This window comes from Puma concolor, chromosome A2 (genome assembly GCF_028749965.1).
Source record: "Puma concolor isolate L17-30 chromosome A2, mPumCon1.1.hap2, whole genome shotgun sequence".
NCBI classification, from domain to species: Eukaryota; Metazoa; Chordata; class Mammalia; order Carnivora; family Felidae; genus Puma; species Puma concolor.
The window spans coordinates 94,615,784-94,630,106 of NC_141668.1; the positions used below are offsets into that span (position 1 = coordinate 94,615,784).

At 46.8% G+C, this 14,323-nt stretch overlaps 1 long non-coding RNA gene across 1 annotated transcript; it reads left to right on the forward strand.

Moving 5' to 3' along the window:
* Positions 1-3,138: 3,138 nt before the first annotated feature.
* Positions 3,139-5,678, forward strand: LOC147583339 (uncharacterized). Its single transcript, XR_015248112.1, has 2 exons — positions 3,139-3,515; positions 4,402-5,678. It is a non-coding gene; the product is annotated as an uncharacterized LOC147583339 (long non-coding RNA).
* The last annotated feature ends 8,645 nt before the right edge of the window (positions 5,679-14,323 follow it).

Sequence of the window (14,323 nt, forward strand, 5' to 3'; positions counted from 1 at the left end):
TAAAGGAGTCCAATGTGAGGAACGTCCAAGGAGCCTGACGGCCATGATTTGTAGACTGAGAACACTAATGTGTGCCGCATAGAACTGTATTATTTCCAAGGATGCCGAAACCGAGGTTAACGTTTCTAAGGGGCCTGGTCCCGTGCCTCACACGTAGTGGGTGCTCTGATGCAGTTATTGGTTTTGATATGACAAATGACAGGTCCACTCAATGAGAAGTGCCCACCGTAGAGAGGAGGGAGGGGGTGTCTGAATCCTGCCTCAGCTGCTCATGGTCCCGTGATATTGAATGGGCCGCCTGCACCGGGGAGCTATTTTCTCATCTTTAATGACGAGGAACAATGAAACCTCAGGAATGAATGCTTTCTTTGGCCAGGAAGGAAGACCTTCCTCTGCCTGTTGGTCCTTCTAGCTGGACTTGGAATCAAAGTGATGAGACAGATTGATAGGAGAAAATCAAATTTAGTAGGCATAAGCATAGGGAAATTCCAAAGACAATGAGGCAACAAGAAGCTTAGGGGAGCTAAAGAGAGCAGAGGACACAAAGGGGCCAGGAGCGGGAAAGTGAGAGGAGCTGTTTGGAAGAAAAAGCTTGCCCAATCATGCAGGTAAGTTCCTTAGGTAAAGGGGAGTCTCTGTTAATAGCTCTCTTGCTGGCACAGGCTCCCCTTTCCAGTGTAATTTGCTGTAGTTGAGGGCGAGGCACAGAGATTTTCCTGCATCTGGTGGGTTTTATTACCTTTAATTCAAAATCATCTTTATGGCAAAATAATATTTATGCCGTCAGGGGAAGCTTGCCTTGGGCCCCTACTCTATTCATCGTTAAGTGTCTAAGCTTCTGGGCTTTCATAGCAAAGTAGGACTCTCTAGCACGCTGCTCAGGGCTTGGTTTTTAAAGAGAAGTTACTCATCTTGGGGCACCTGGGTGGCTCAGTCGGTTAAGCGTCCGACTTCAGCTCAGGTCATGATCTCACAGTCTGTGAGTTTGAGCCCCGTGTCAGGCTCTGTGCTGATGGCTCAGAGCCTGGAGCCTGCTTCAGATTCTGTGTCTCCCTCTCTGTCTGCCCCTCCCCTGTGCATGCTCTGTCTCTCTCTGTCTCAAAAATAAATAAAAACATTAAGAAAAATAAAAAGAGGTTACTCATCTAAGAAAAGACATGATTTTTTAAAAAAATTGTATTCAACACACAGTGTTATAAAAGTATAAGTGGAAGATTGAAGAAAATATTTTATGGACTGTCCACTCATCAAAATATATCAATGTCTTTCCTCTTTTGGGCTTTCGGGCTTGTCCCATTCACCAAAAGTTGACATCATGTCTGCATCCATTTATTCCACGTGACCAAGGGAAGTGGTCACACTGGACGAGATCTCAGACTCTCTGCGGGGCGTAGGGGAGCTGCCCCAGGTGAGGCGAGCATGCCAGCCTCTCAGAGGTTAACCGAGCAGGCCCAAGCTTCAGCACCTGGCCCTCTGCACAGGGTCTGCCTGAGTCCACACCTGCTGTGACCCAGCCGCCTCTCCCCTGGGGCTGAGGTCTGGGGCCATCAGAGCACCATGCAGCAGCGGGATGGCCTGGGGGGACAGGACGTCCTGCTCCCTCAAGTGCTGCCCAGTTTCTCTCTTCCTGGCGACAGCGGGGTCCTGATCAGAACCCTCCACTCTCCTCATGAGGGTTGGGTGAAAGCTTTGACTACTCTTTCTGCCCTGCTCAAGAGTTTCCCTCTATTATTTTTTAAACATGTGTCACTGTTGGAGAAATGTGATCCTTTAGTGCCACGTACAGAAGAGCACAGATGCACCACAGCAAGAAGAGAGGTAGAGGAAAGGAAAGCCATTGTCACTTGTTGACATACATTTTTGAGCCCAAGATGGAGCCCCTCCAGCACAGGGTGCCATGTAGTCAAACCGAGACTTAGGTACCTTTCCCATCCCAGTAAATGCTTCCCTTGACCAGAAACACCATTTATCCCAGCCAGCCAGTGCCCAAACACCAAGAATCGAAAATCTAAGGCTCATAAAACTCCCTCTTGCCCATAATCCCTGGGGAAGCATGCTCTGCTGTGTGTGAGGCACTGAAAGCCCCAATCCATGGATTATTCCTTTGAATAAAAGACATCACACTGTACAAGGTAAATTGTTTTACTTTTGTCATTTGACACATTCAGAGGAGTCCTTGTCTGGAGATTTGGGACAGGCTTTATTAAAGAGTCCTGGCCAACAGTTTTGAACCTTTAATCTGAGCAGTATTTGAATAACACTGATAACCATAATTGATAGAAACAGAGTTTAAAATTTTTTTTTTCAACATTTATTTATTTTTGCGACAGAGAGAGACAGAGCATGAACGGGGGAGGGGCAGAGAGAGAGGGAGACACAGAATCGGAAACAGGCTCCAGGCTCTGAGCCATCAGCCCAGAGCCCGACGCGGGGCTCGAACTCACGGACCGCGAGATCGTGACCTGGCTGAAGTCGGACGCTTAACCGACTGCGCCACCCAGGCGCCCCTAGAAACAGAGTTTTAAATGCGGACCATGTGAAATAAAATTTATTTTCATAAATCAATAGATGGTTGTGGATTTTCTCCCCCAAAGTAAGATTTCCTTATTGGTGACCATGTAAAAAATAGAGAAAGTAGGAAGAAAAGAGTTCACCTGATTTCTCCCCACCTACATTGCTTACCTAATATGGAGACTCTTACCACCTGCCATTTTGCTGTGTATGTGTCTCCCCCACTGTCACTCTCTTTTCCACTTAACATTTTTAGCACAGCTGCCCAGACACCTGCTTGAGGGTCTGAATGATGGCCCTGAAATATTCTTTTAGCAGAGTATTCTACTCAACTCTTCACCAACTCAGCACAACATTACAGCCTGCACTTGGGGACACTTGAGACTTGAATCTTGATTATAGTTGAGTATGTCTGCCTTTCAGTTTTTACCAAGAGGAGTTGCTCAGGAGCTGGGTCTGGTCATGGGTGCTGAAGGACCCAACCCTCCGGCCCAGCCAAGTGCCCTTTCTGGCCATCCCCACTGCCCTCTCCCTCCAGGCTGTCGGCCTATAATTAGCATAACTAATTACCATAAATGTATCCAGGGGGCCCTGGTATACTTGGCATAGCTGAAATGGAGCCTTGATTTCAGTAGGAAGTCAATGCTCCCTTTATTTCTTTAAATTTCATTTCAGATGCGTTCCTCAGCTGACCCTTCACAAGGCCCCGCCTTTACCATTTCTGAGGATCTGACCCTGGAACCGCAGGACCTGGTCCCGCCCCCTGGTCTGCACCGCCCCTGCTCTCTTCCCCCTCCCTCCCACTCTCTCTCCTTTCTCTCACCAGTATCTGCTGGCACCACCTGGACGCAGCAGCTCAGACCCTCTCCTGACCTCTGTCACTCACCCAGGTGGTCTCTTCCCAGCAGGTGCAGCCACTATGTCACCCTGGGCTTCTGTCCACCTGCCAGGACTTGGAGCCAAGCCGGGTCTCCTTGCAATCCTGTGCGCCCTCCTGTTTCCCGGTAAGTCTGGACTCCCTCCCCTGTACCCAGTGTGGGGGGTGGCCTGGAGCCTCAGGGGCTTCCTCCAAGCAGCCTTGTGGAGGTCAGACTGGAGCAGCCAACCTTGATCGTGGCACGCGCTGGCAGCTCGGCCATCCTGTCCCGCCAGGCTAGAACCAAGTTCAGCTATATCCTGGTACTGCCACAAGGAGGGCAAGTCACAGTGACCTTAAATAATGGGACCAACATTATGTTATCAAATTAATGCTGAATAAAGTCTAAGAATATGTTCAGGATCACAATTTTCAAAGTTACAGTATCCATTACCAGTTGCCCACACATCCTAGTATTGTGGGAACATTGATGTCCATTACCTCAGAGCCACCTGGTAGAATCTCAATTCTAAAAATTTCCAGGCACGCCTGGAAATCCACGTTAACTGTTTTGTATCGGGTCTTCTTCATGTTCAGCCCCGAGAACGGGCTCAGCCCTAACTGTCTCATAGAAATCTTGTATTGCTTTTGAATTTTGTTTTCAAATGTAGTTTAAAAAGAACTCACGCATCTTAGAATGTTAAAAATCACTGCGTAATATTGAACACTTACAGACAACAGGTGATGGTTAGACAATCTGATGGTTAGAAAGACCTGGAACCGGTTCTGTCTTGATCACTTTTCTCCCTTCCTCTCACACAACCTTTGCTTCTTTTACAAAACAGAACCTTTTTTGGCTCCCGATTCCCACGGACTCCATCAGCCAAGTTAGAGGAAAGGTTCATGCTTGGAGAGCTCAAAGCAGCTTCTTGGGCTGAGTGTGGCTTTTCCCCTGTGGAGGACAGACACCAAGTGTTACAGAGAGTGGCACAAATACTCAGGACTTGCTTTATGTCTCTTTTACCCAAATGCAGATGCTGGAATGAAATCCTCTGAAGCGTATTACACACAGTGATGCACGCAGCTGTGATTTCATTCAGCAAATGTGGTCTGACACCTTTACTGCCTGAAAACATGATCTGCCTCCTTCCGTGTAAGGTTGCTAGAAATTGGCTTCTCATGATCTTCACCAGGAGACTGAGAAGATAGACTTTCACCTAAGACTTTGTGTATCCCTGTCTTTGGGGGCACTGATATCTCTCCCGGTCAAAGGACAGGAGTGGGTGCTGAGGGGCATAAAGGGTGGACTTCGTTGAATGCCTTCTGTATTCCCCTTAGAATTGATTTTCCTCATTTCTTTACCCTGCTTTGTGCTCTAGGAGGCTAACGCCCACGGACTACACTAATGGACATCTTTGTTGTGATTTCCACTGAATGTCGGCCAGTGAGAGTTGAAGTTCAAAGGAACAATGACCTCATCATTTGACAATTTCCATTCCTTGGGCACTAGACTTCCAAACCTGTGGATCCAGGGCCCTGGGAGAAAAGAAACAGATTCTTCCAGTGGGTTAACTGGTATAAAAGGAAATGGCCACTCTCACCTACACCTTTTGGGTCCCGAGCACAAATTCTGTCTCTGGGGTAGAGGGCCCTATATGTTGGCCCCAGGGGAGGATGCAGCCAACCCAAGGCCACCTGTCAGGAGGGAACCCTGAGGTCACTCTGCTCCCAACTCCCAGCCTCCTCATGATGCTTCCACTGACTGCTTCCAAATAGCAACCAGAGAATAAGGAAACCTATCCATGCGGTCCATGAGGGTCCACCTCTTAATGCCCAGAATGAGGTAACGAAAGATGGACAGTCCATCTGGAGGAGCAAAAGGAAGAAATCAAGCAGATGGTCACTTAAGTGGGTTATGTTTTCCACCAAATAAGTAAAATAAGCTGGGGAATAGGGGGCTACTTTGAATTTGCTTAATGTTTGTTAACTTTACAAGAATGTACGTCAGCATTTGTGAGCAAATTTGGGTTGTCTCAGACCTGCTGCCCTACCCAGTGGAGCCTGGTCAGGACACTATGAGGGCCACTCATGAAGCCATGGCTAAGGGTCACAGTGGGCACGCATCTGAATGAGTTCCTTTGTGGGCATTCTGCCCCAGGACCCTTCCTGCTAGTGGAAGGGAAAAGGCTAACAAAAATCACATATCTTCTCTGTTTAGTGAGCTAGTTTTAGCAGAAAGTGTCAAGGAAAATACACGGAGAGCACTCAAAATCCCATAACCAGACTTAAATAAACACTCACAATGTGCAAAGAGGATGATGCTTTGGAAATCTGTAGCTGGCAGAGTTTTATCTTCCCATATACATCATGTCACTGGGAGCCCTTCTCAGGTTACACCAAACATTGACAGATACCATCCACAAAAGCAGGCACTGGCTGTGCCTAGAATAAGCTCATTTTAAAAGTTAATCATGAGTTGGGGCGCCTGGGTGGCTCAGTCGGTTAAGCGTCCGACTTCGGCCCAGGTCATGATCTCGCAGTCCGTGAGTTCAAGCCCCGCGTCGGGCTCTGTGCTGACAGCTCAGAGCCTGGAGCCTGTTTCAGATTCTGTGTCTCCCTCTCTCTGACCCTCCCCCGTTCATGCTCTGTCTCTCTCTGTCTCAAAAATAAATAAACGTTAAAAAAAAAAAAAGTTAATCATGAGATAGTGAGCTTGAAAGTCAAATTTAATTGGAAAAAAAGGGATTTTCTAAATTTCCCAATCACCTATTTGATACATTGGTATGCAAGCCTAGCAAATTAGGAACACAGAAATTCACTACTGGTGCTAGATGCAGATAAGTGGGGGTGTGGTGTCCACAAAGTTTGCACGCACCCCAAGACGAAAGGCTAGGGGTTGGCATGTGGTGTGAGATGTTCGGGAGAGAGAAAGTGAAGGTACTTTCTGGTTCCCTTGTCTCTGAGAGCCTTGCCCCACAAAGGATAGAAACTTCTTCAACAGATACCCAAAACACGGGGTGGGGGGGGTGGAGAACCTGAGAATATCTGCCTGATGTCAAGCTCTGGAACACGGCCCTAGAGGAACACCACCAACAGTGGAGACATCGGCACAGACCAGCCCAAACCAGCTCTGACTGTCCCTCCGGGCAGCATGGGCTGGTGACCCAGATGCTTCTTAGCATCTGTGAGAGGGTCAGGGCGCCGAGGGGACCACAGGAGGCAGCTGCCGGGATCTGGATGAGAAGCTGAGTTGGGAGCTTTGCATCCCAAGGCGTGCTGTGAGTCAGTAGGGGTGGGTTCGGGGCTGGTAACTGCACAGGACAATTCAGAGGGAGAGTCTGAATCCAGAGAGCGGGGCCAAGGGCTGGAAGAGGGCGGCAGGGAGACTGTGAGAACTAACTCTCCTCCCGGGTGCAGTGATGGCAGCAGGAGGCAGGGAGACAGAAGGATGAGGAAGGGGACAAAGGAGACAGAACTAGCCTGAAAGGGGCTGTTCTAAACCAGAGGAAACTGTCTTCAGTTGGTAAGCTTAGTGCCTCCTCCAGCATCAGAAGGAGGAAGAGATGACATGTGTGAGTTCAGCAATGACGACGCTCCCGTCCCCTGCCACGCACCAGAGATGTAGCCTGGGTTTGCTCTAACCACTGCACCCTGCTCAAGGTGCCTGCGTGAGGGGGGAGGGGGCACCAGTGGGGACCACAATCCATCCCATGCCCACCACCCTCTATGCCGTGAGCAGGTCTGTGTCAGCCTGGAAAAAGTGCCTTTTTCTAATTTTCTGTCCAGGTCGTGCAGTGTTTTAATTAGTAAAAGGAGACTTCTGTGCTAAGGGAGGTCCTGTTTAGAAAGTAGTAACTACATAGAGTTGTGTAGGCAAGATACAGGGTTTTTACAAACATAATCCATGAAGCTTCCTGAGCCTAAAAAAGATAAACTAGTCTGCAAAAATAATTGTCAAAGAACTAATGAAAATAGTATTGTTTGAATCTGGTAAACCAAACTTTAAATTCCAGAGCACAGAGACAGACTGACAGTCATGAGAAATGTACTAAAACAACAACCACAAAAGCCTGCATTTGCATAGACCCTGGTAACCCAAGGGGGTGCAGTGAGAGGAGGAGGTGAGCTGGAGCTTCTCCAGAACCTTCTTCTGCGGAGCAGAGATGCCAGCACCCACCCCAGGGATGGTGTGAGGTTATGAGATTAGAAATCCAAATGCTTAGCGTGCAGCTCTGAGTAATTATCAGTAGTAATTATCAGCATTTCCTTTAATCTCACTTCTGTCTCCATTCCTTAGCAAAAAATATTTGAGATAATTAATTAGAAAAATCTGCCTCGAGGCACTTTTAACAGTTTGTCTCTGCACAAGATATACCTGTGCCTACATCTGTGTCTCTATCTCTTTATTTTCATCTCCGTCTCTGTCTCTGTCTCCATCTCTGTCTCTGTCCCCGTCTCTGTCTCTGTCTCCATCACTATCTACATAGCCAAGTCTCTGTCTTTATCATCTAGGTGTGTTTACACTGACTCCTGTCTACCTAACTGTCTGGAAATGGACTGATGGGATGTTGTCGCCACAACCCGACGAATGTTCTCCAGACAGATCAGAAACCTCAGAAATTGCATTGCAAGGTGGCCTAGGTTTGACCCACAATTTCCTTCTCTGACACCAGCCGTCACACACCTTACACTGATCTGAGCTTCTGGCCATCAGGGTTCTCAGGTTCCACCTTGTGCTTTGAGGCAAAGCCTGGGTAGACACATGGCCGCTTACCAGCAACCACCTGTCACTTTCCTCTGAGTGAATGAGTTCGTTCCTATATCTGTTCAGATTATGTGAGAACCTTAAGAAATTACTTAATGCCTCCTCTGGATATTTTGAGGAAAAGTCTGTTTTATGTGCTCTCTCTCTCTGTCTCTCTGTCTCCCTGTCTCTGTCTCTCTGGTTAGTAGCCAACACGACAACCAGAAGTATCTCTATCCACAGGAGGAACAAAGGATAAACACATTTACGTGCAGTACTCAGCATGCATCCGCCACCTTAGCCATATCGGTACCAACAAAAATGAACCAGGTTCTGGAGCATCTGATAAAACTTGGCCTCTTGTAACACTGGCTGAGAGGAGTTGGATGAGAACAATAAACCGGCAGCACTGAGACACCCTGTCTCCTCCACTGCGATTCTTTTTTACACAGTCCACAGAACAGAGTAGATGGAGCCACGGACAAATGGGTACAAAGTATGAGAGGAGCCAGGAAGTCGGCCCCAAGTCCCCTCTTCAGTTCTGGTCCTTTTGCACGTGGGCAACCTCAGCCCCCGTCCCAGCCTCAGCCTCAGCCCCGCCCCGTGCTCCCTGACAGGTACCTCAGTTCTAGAATCAAGAGGAAAAGAAGCAGACGGCCACCAGGTGCACCTGCAGGATGGCAGCCTCCTGCGCCTGCTTCCCGTTGCCTCCTGATGACAGCCGCTGTCTGGTCTTGTGGAGAACAGCCGAGTGCGTCAGGGACCCTCAGCAATTCGTCCTGAGGTTTCCAGGGAGTCTGGGTGACACGGGCCGCATGACGAGGGGACTGGGATGGAGGAAGGGCAGGCGACCGCGGTCCCAGATGGGACTCGAGGGCCAGCTGCTGCGCCACACGAAGGCAGACGGAGGCTGGTGCTGCTGGGATACAAGTGCCCGGAGGAGCACCCTTGTGTGTGGTTCTGTGACCTCGCCAGGGTCTGCGCGTGCCTGGTCGGTAATGCAGCCTCGGTACCCACTCGCTGAACGGATGTGTGAATAGATGAATCTTAGGGAGCAGTACTGAGCAAGCACATTCAGGGTACTTCCTGTGATGAATCCTCAACCGTGCATTCTAGAGCCTTGAGAGACATACATACACAGAGACACATACATACCTGTGTGCACATACATGTAGGCACATTATTATTACAGAGTGGTATGTAACATGTATGTTACACATACATACTATGTTATAATAAGTTTAAATGGAAGAGAAAAAGTATCCTACTTAAGAACATAGGTTCCAGACATAGATCCTCTGCTGCATCCAGACATATAACTTCTGCTGCAAATTACTATATTTTTTAATGTTTTATTTATTTTTGAGAGAGAGAGAGAGAGAGAGAAAACATGAGTGGGGGAGGGGCAGAGAGAAAGAGGGAGACAGAATCCAAAGCGGGCTCCAGGCTCTGAGCTGTCAGCACAGAACCCGATGCGGGGCTCGAACTCATGAACTGTGAAATCATGACCTGAGCCAAAGTCAGACGCTTAACCCACTGAGCCACCCAGGTGCCCCTCCCTCTCTGTTCTAAACCAGTAAAGGATTTCAGTCTTTTAACAGGAAAATGGCTTCCTTAGAGTTATATCATTGGATAGTGACAATCACACAGTAATGAGAGAAATCTGCTGATGAAGTGAGTTACCAGCCCTATTTTGCAGGATGATTTGGGGTAAATACTGTGGGTCTCTTCCTCTGGTTCTTAGCTGTGTGCTCAGAGCGCCCCTTCCTCTTATGGCAACAGCCACCAGATCTGTGCTGTGATCAGCCCCGTATTCAACCACCTCTCCTGACAAGTGCTGGCAGAATGTGGCTCCTGTCCCGGCTGGTCCTGGTGGCCTCCCTTGGCAGCTGTGAGTGGCTCTACCCACGGGACATTTCATTCAGTGAAGAAAGGTGATATTAAGCATCGACAATCTAGTCGCCCATGTGGGCAGAGGCTGCCCACATGGTCATTCAAACTAAATTGACAAATTCCACCATGAGCTTGAATTCTTCAGGAAGAAAGTATGAACCTCACACCCCAAGCTTTTCATTAATGGAGAACAAATGTGTACTATTTTATTTTTTTTTTTTAATTTTTTTTTCAACGTTTTTTATTTATTTTTGGGACAGAGAGAGACAGAGCATGAACGGGGGAGGGGCAGAGAGAGAGGGAGACACAGAATCGGAAACAGGCTCCAGGCTCTGAGCCATCAGCCCAGAGCCCGACGCGGGGCTCGAACTCATGGACCGCGAGATCGTGACCTGGCTGAAGTCGGACGCTTAACCGACTGCGCCACCCAGGCGCCCCAAATGTGTACTATTTTAATGAGTGTCAAAATTTCACTAATTGTTGCTTTTGGGTTTTTTTTTTTTTCAGATACAAATGCAGACATTTTAATAACACGACGCATACCATCCATTACCAAGAAAAAAGGAAACACAGCATTTTTAGTATGGCAAATAAAAACAGGTGTCTTAAGGAAGAATGTAAATATATACTCTTATTGACAGAGGCCAGACCAGCCTCTAAACCAAATTCTATGTATTTCTTCAAATGCATATGTGACCACAGACAAAGTGTTAGTGAAGAAAGGAAATGAAGCCAGGAAAGGACAGAGGGATTTGCCAGAGAGCCTGAGGATACACCGAGTTAATGAGTCAGGTGCTGGGCTGTATGACTGCACCTGCTGGGATCCACTGTATGGAAATGTGCCACTGACACTGAACAGAAGCCCTCCCACTATGCCACAACCCTGAAAACATATACCCACGCCTTTCTAGCTCCCAAGGACCTGGCCACTGTCTATACAGGACTTGTCTCCTGCATCTGTGTCCTCAGCAAGGTCTGAGCTAGGAGCCCAAGGACGCAATCTGTGATGTTTCTTTCAGTTAGGTCACTCGATTCTTATCACTGTTGGGGACTGAATGGCTTTTGTAAGTGTCCTGAATTTTCTACTTCTCCATTGATGAGAAGCTTCCTGGGAAGGAAGCCATGTCCAGTGTGCAAAATGGTTTGCTGGCTTTGAATGAATAATGAATGAATGAATGAATGAATGAATAGGAGAACGATGAAAACCACAAGGCCTTTGTTGTTTTCTTTGTTTGTTTGAGAATGAGAGAGAGAGAGAGAGAGAGAGAGAGAGATAGCATGAGCAGGGGAAGGACAGAGAGAGAAGGAGACACAGGACCCAAAGCACACTCCAGGCTCCTAGCTGTCAGCACAGAGCCTGATGCAGGGCTCGAACTCATGAACCTCGAGATCATGACCTGAGCTGAAGTCAGATGCTTAACCAACTGAGCCACCCAGGGGCCCCCATAAGGCCTTTGGAGTGATAAAAACCTGGATTTGAATTCCTGCTCAGCCACTTAACTGACAGCACGATCCAGGAACGTTACTAGATCTTTCTCATAGGGTTGCTGGGGACCGAAGGAGGTTCCACACAGGACAGTGCGAGCACAGGGTCAGCACATCACAGTGTCAGTTCCCATTACAACTGAATGGCTTCCCTGAGCCATCTCAGCTAACACAGGAGCTCAGGGACTCTTTAAAAGTCACATCTTGGGGTGCCTGGGTATCTCAATCGGTTGAGTGTCCGACTTCGGCTCAGGTCATGATCTCACAGTTTGTGAGTTCAAGCCCTGCATCAGGCTCTGTGCTGAGAGCTCAGGGCCTGGAGCCTGCTTCGAATTCTGTGTCTCCCTCTCTCTCTGCCCCTCCCCCGCTCATGCTCTGTCTCTCTCTGTCAAAAATAAATAAACATTAAAAAAGAAAAAACTTTTAAAAAATTAAAAAAAAATAAATGAAAGTCACATCTGACATCATCCTCCAAACAACAGTAAAGTGTTGCTCTAATTCTAAAAACAACTAACAATTGTGCATAGGAAAAGAGTCAAGGGTAATAAACCAAAATATGTATTTCCTCCAAGATTGTTCTTCATTCACAGCAGACTATAGTAGCGTCATGGCATCTAAAGCAATAACTATAGTAATTGTTAGATTTCACCAAGTTTGGGATGTCTGGGTGGCTCAGTCGCTTAAGCGTCTGACTTTGGCTCAGGTCATGATCTCAGGGATCACAAGATGGAGCCTTTCTTCACGCTCTCTACTGCAAGCACAGAGCCGTCTTCAGATTCTCCGTTCCCCTCTCCCTCTGCCCTTACCCAGTTCATTATCTATCCCCCCAACTCTCTCTCAAGAAAATAAACATTTAAAAAAATTTCACCAAGCTTTGTTAACATTCTACAAACCACTGATCTAGAAAATGTACAAAATTTTGCATAAAGTTGTGGGGTTATTATGTCAGTTGTTATTGTACAGTAACAAGACTTTTCTTCCATTTCTCATGATAACCATATGGCTCGCACAATCTCACAAATACAGCGAAAAATCTATAACTCAGGGAGTGAAAAAGAGTTCAAGGATAGTTGTGTTTGAAGCAAAACTTAGAGGAAAATTTTGAGTTTATTGTTTCCATGTAGAAGATAACATTGAATTATTATAACATGGGTGCTTTAGTGAGGTTCTGGGATCTGATCGTTCTTTATACTGGGAACATAATAAAATAACAGTGAGAAGGATCTTACTGAGAAGATCTTTCCTTGCTTCTAAAGCCAACCTTGCCTCCCACATCCTTGCCTCCTCAGTCCTGATTCATGCCCCGCTCTTGGAGAAAAATCTGGCAATGCCATCTCATGGATTTACACATGTCTTTCACTTCATTTGTAGGTTGACTATCGTCCTTTCTTGCGTTTTCACTGTTTTTATGAAACTTTCACTGCTAACTTGCTCACGTGCCTCTGATTCCACTCCCTTGCTTTTCAAATGGAGACACCAAGATGAGAATCCCTCAGGATCAACTCTCTTTAATGCAATATCAGATATTGCACATATGTTGCAAGCTGTCTGGAGCTTCCCTTGAGAAGATCATTGTGCATTGCTACCCCCTAAAATAAGGGGAGCTCCTGAAATAAATCCTATGTGGCTCAGCCACTATTACGTGGAAGACTACGTATTTCCAACTTGGACACAGACAAAGGAGTCTTCTACCTGATAATCAGTAAGTCGTCAGGCCTGATGAAGCCTCCTGCTATTATCCCTGCTGGGATCCCACGATGTCACAAAGGCAGAAGGAACCTGTACGAAAACCTTCTCCATTACTAACCCTCAACTCCTTTCTCACTTGAGCAACCTGCTCTTAATCACAGGGTCATAAGCTGTTGGAACAGGAAGGGCCCTTGGACATACAGAGCCCAATGCCTGCACAACCAATGGAGATACGGGAGCCCAGAGATGGCAAAAGCTTACCCAAAGCCCGTTAACCACAGAGGTGGGGCTACGTGTGCATATGTAAATATCGTAGAACAGCCTCCAAGATGCTTCTTCTTTCAACATGTCAGAGAACTGGGTTTGTTTTCGTAATAGATTGTATTTCTTAAGTTTATTTCTTTATTTTGAGAAAGAGAGAGAAAGCATAAGTGGGGAAGGGGCAGAGGGAGAGAGAGAGAGAAGGAGAGATAGAGAATCCCAAGCAGGCTCTGCACTGTCAGTGTGCAGCCCGATGTGAGGCTTGAATTCACAAACCTCGAGATCATAACCTGAGCTGAAGTCAGGCATTTAACCGACTGAGCCACCCAGGCGCCTTTGTTTTAATAAGGAGCTATTTTTTCCATGAGAGATAGAATTCTACAAGTTTCTTCTTTTACTCCAGGAAAATAGTGTCATCTCAGAAATTATTTTCTCATTTTGCATTGCCTGGTAAAGACTCATGTTGTAAATAGTAAAAGTGGCTGCTAAAACATGGAGACCATCGTTCACATTTCTCAAGTATATGTCTGTTGGTTGGCATGTTTGCATTTTCAGTTACTGAAGTGTATCCTCTTTCAGAAATACAATCCCAAATTGCAACGGAGCAGACCTGGTGGTTGTGAGAACAGAAGGGCTTTTCCTTTGATGTGGTCTCTGAGAGGTTTCACACACTTGAACACCTGGAAATCAAAACCTCTTAATTCTCTGAACACTTTTCCTGGTAATTTAGAAAAGTCATTGGTTGACCACTTGGCCCTGATCTCTTCTTCTTTTTTTCTTTTCTTCTTTCTCTCTTCTTTCTTCCTCCCTGTCTCCTTTCTTTCTTTCTTTCTTTCTTTCTTTCTTTCTTTCTTTCTTTCTTTTTCTTTCTTTTTCTTTCTTTC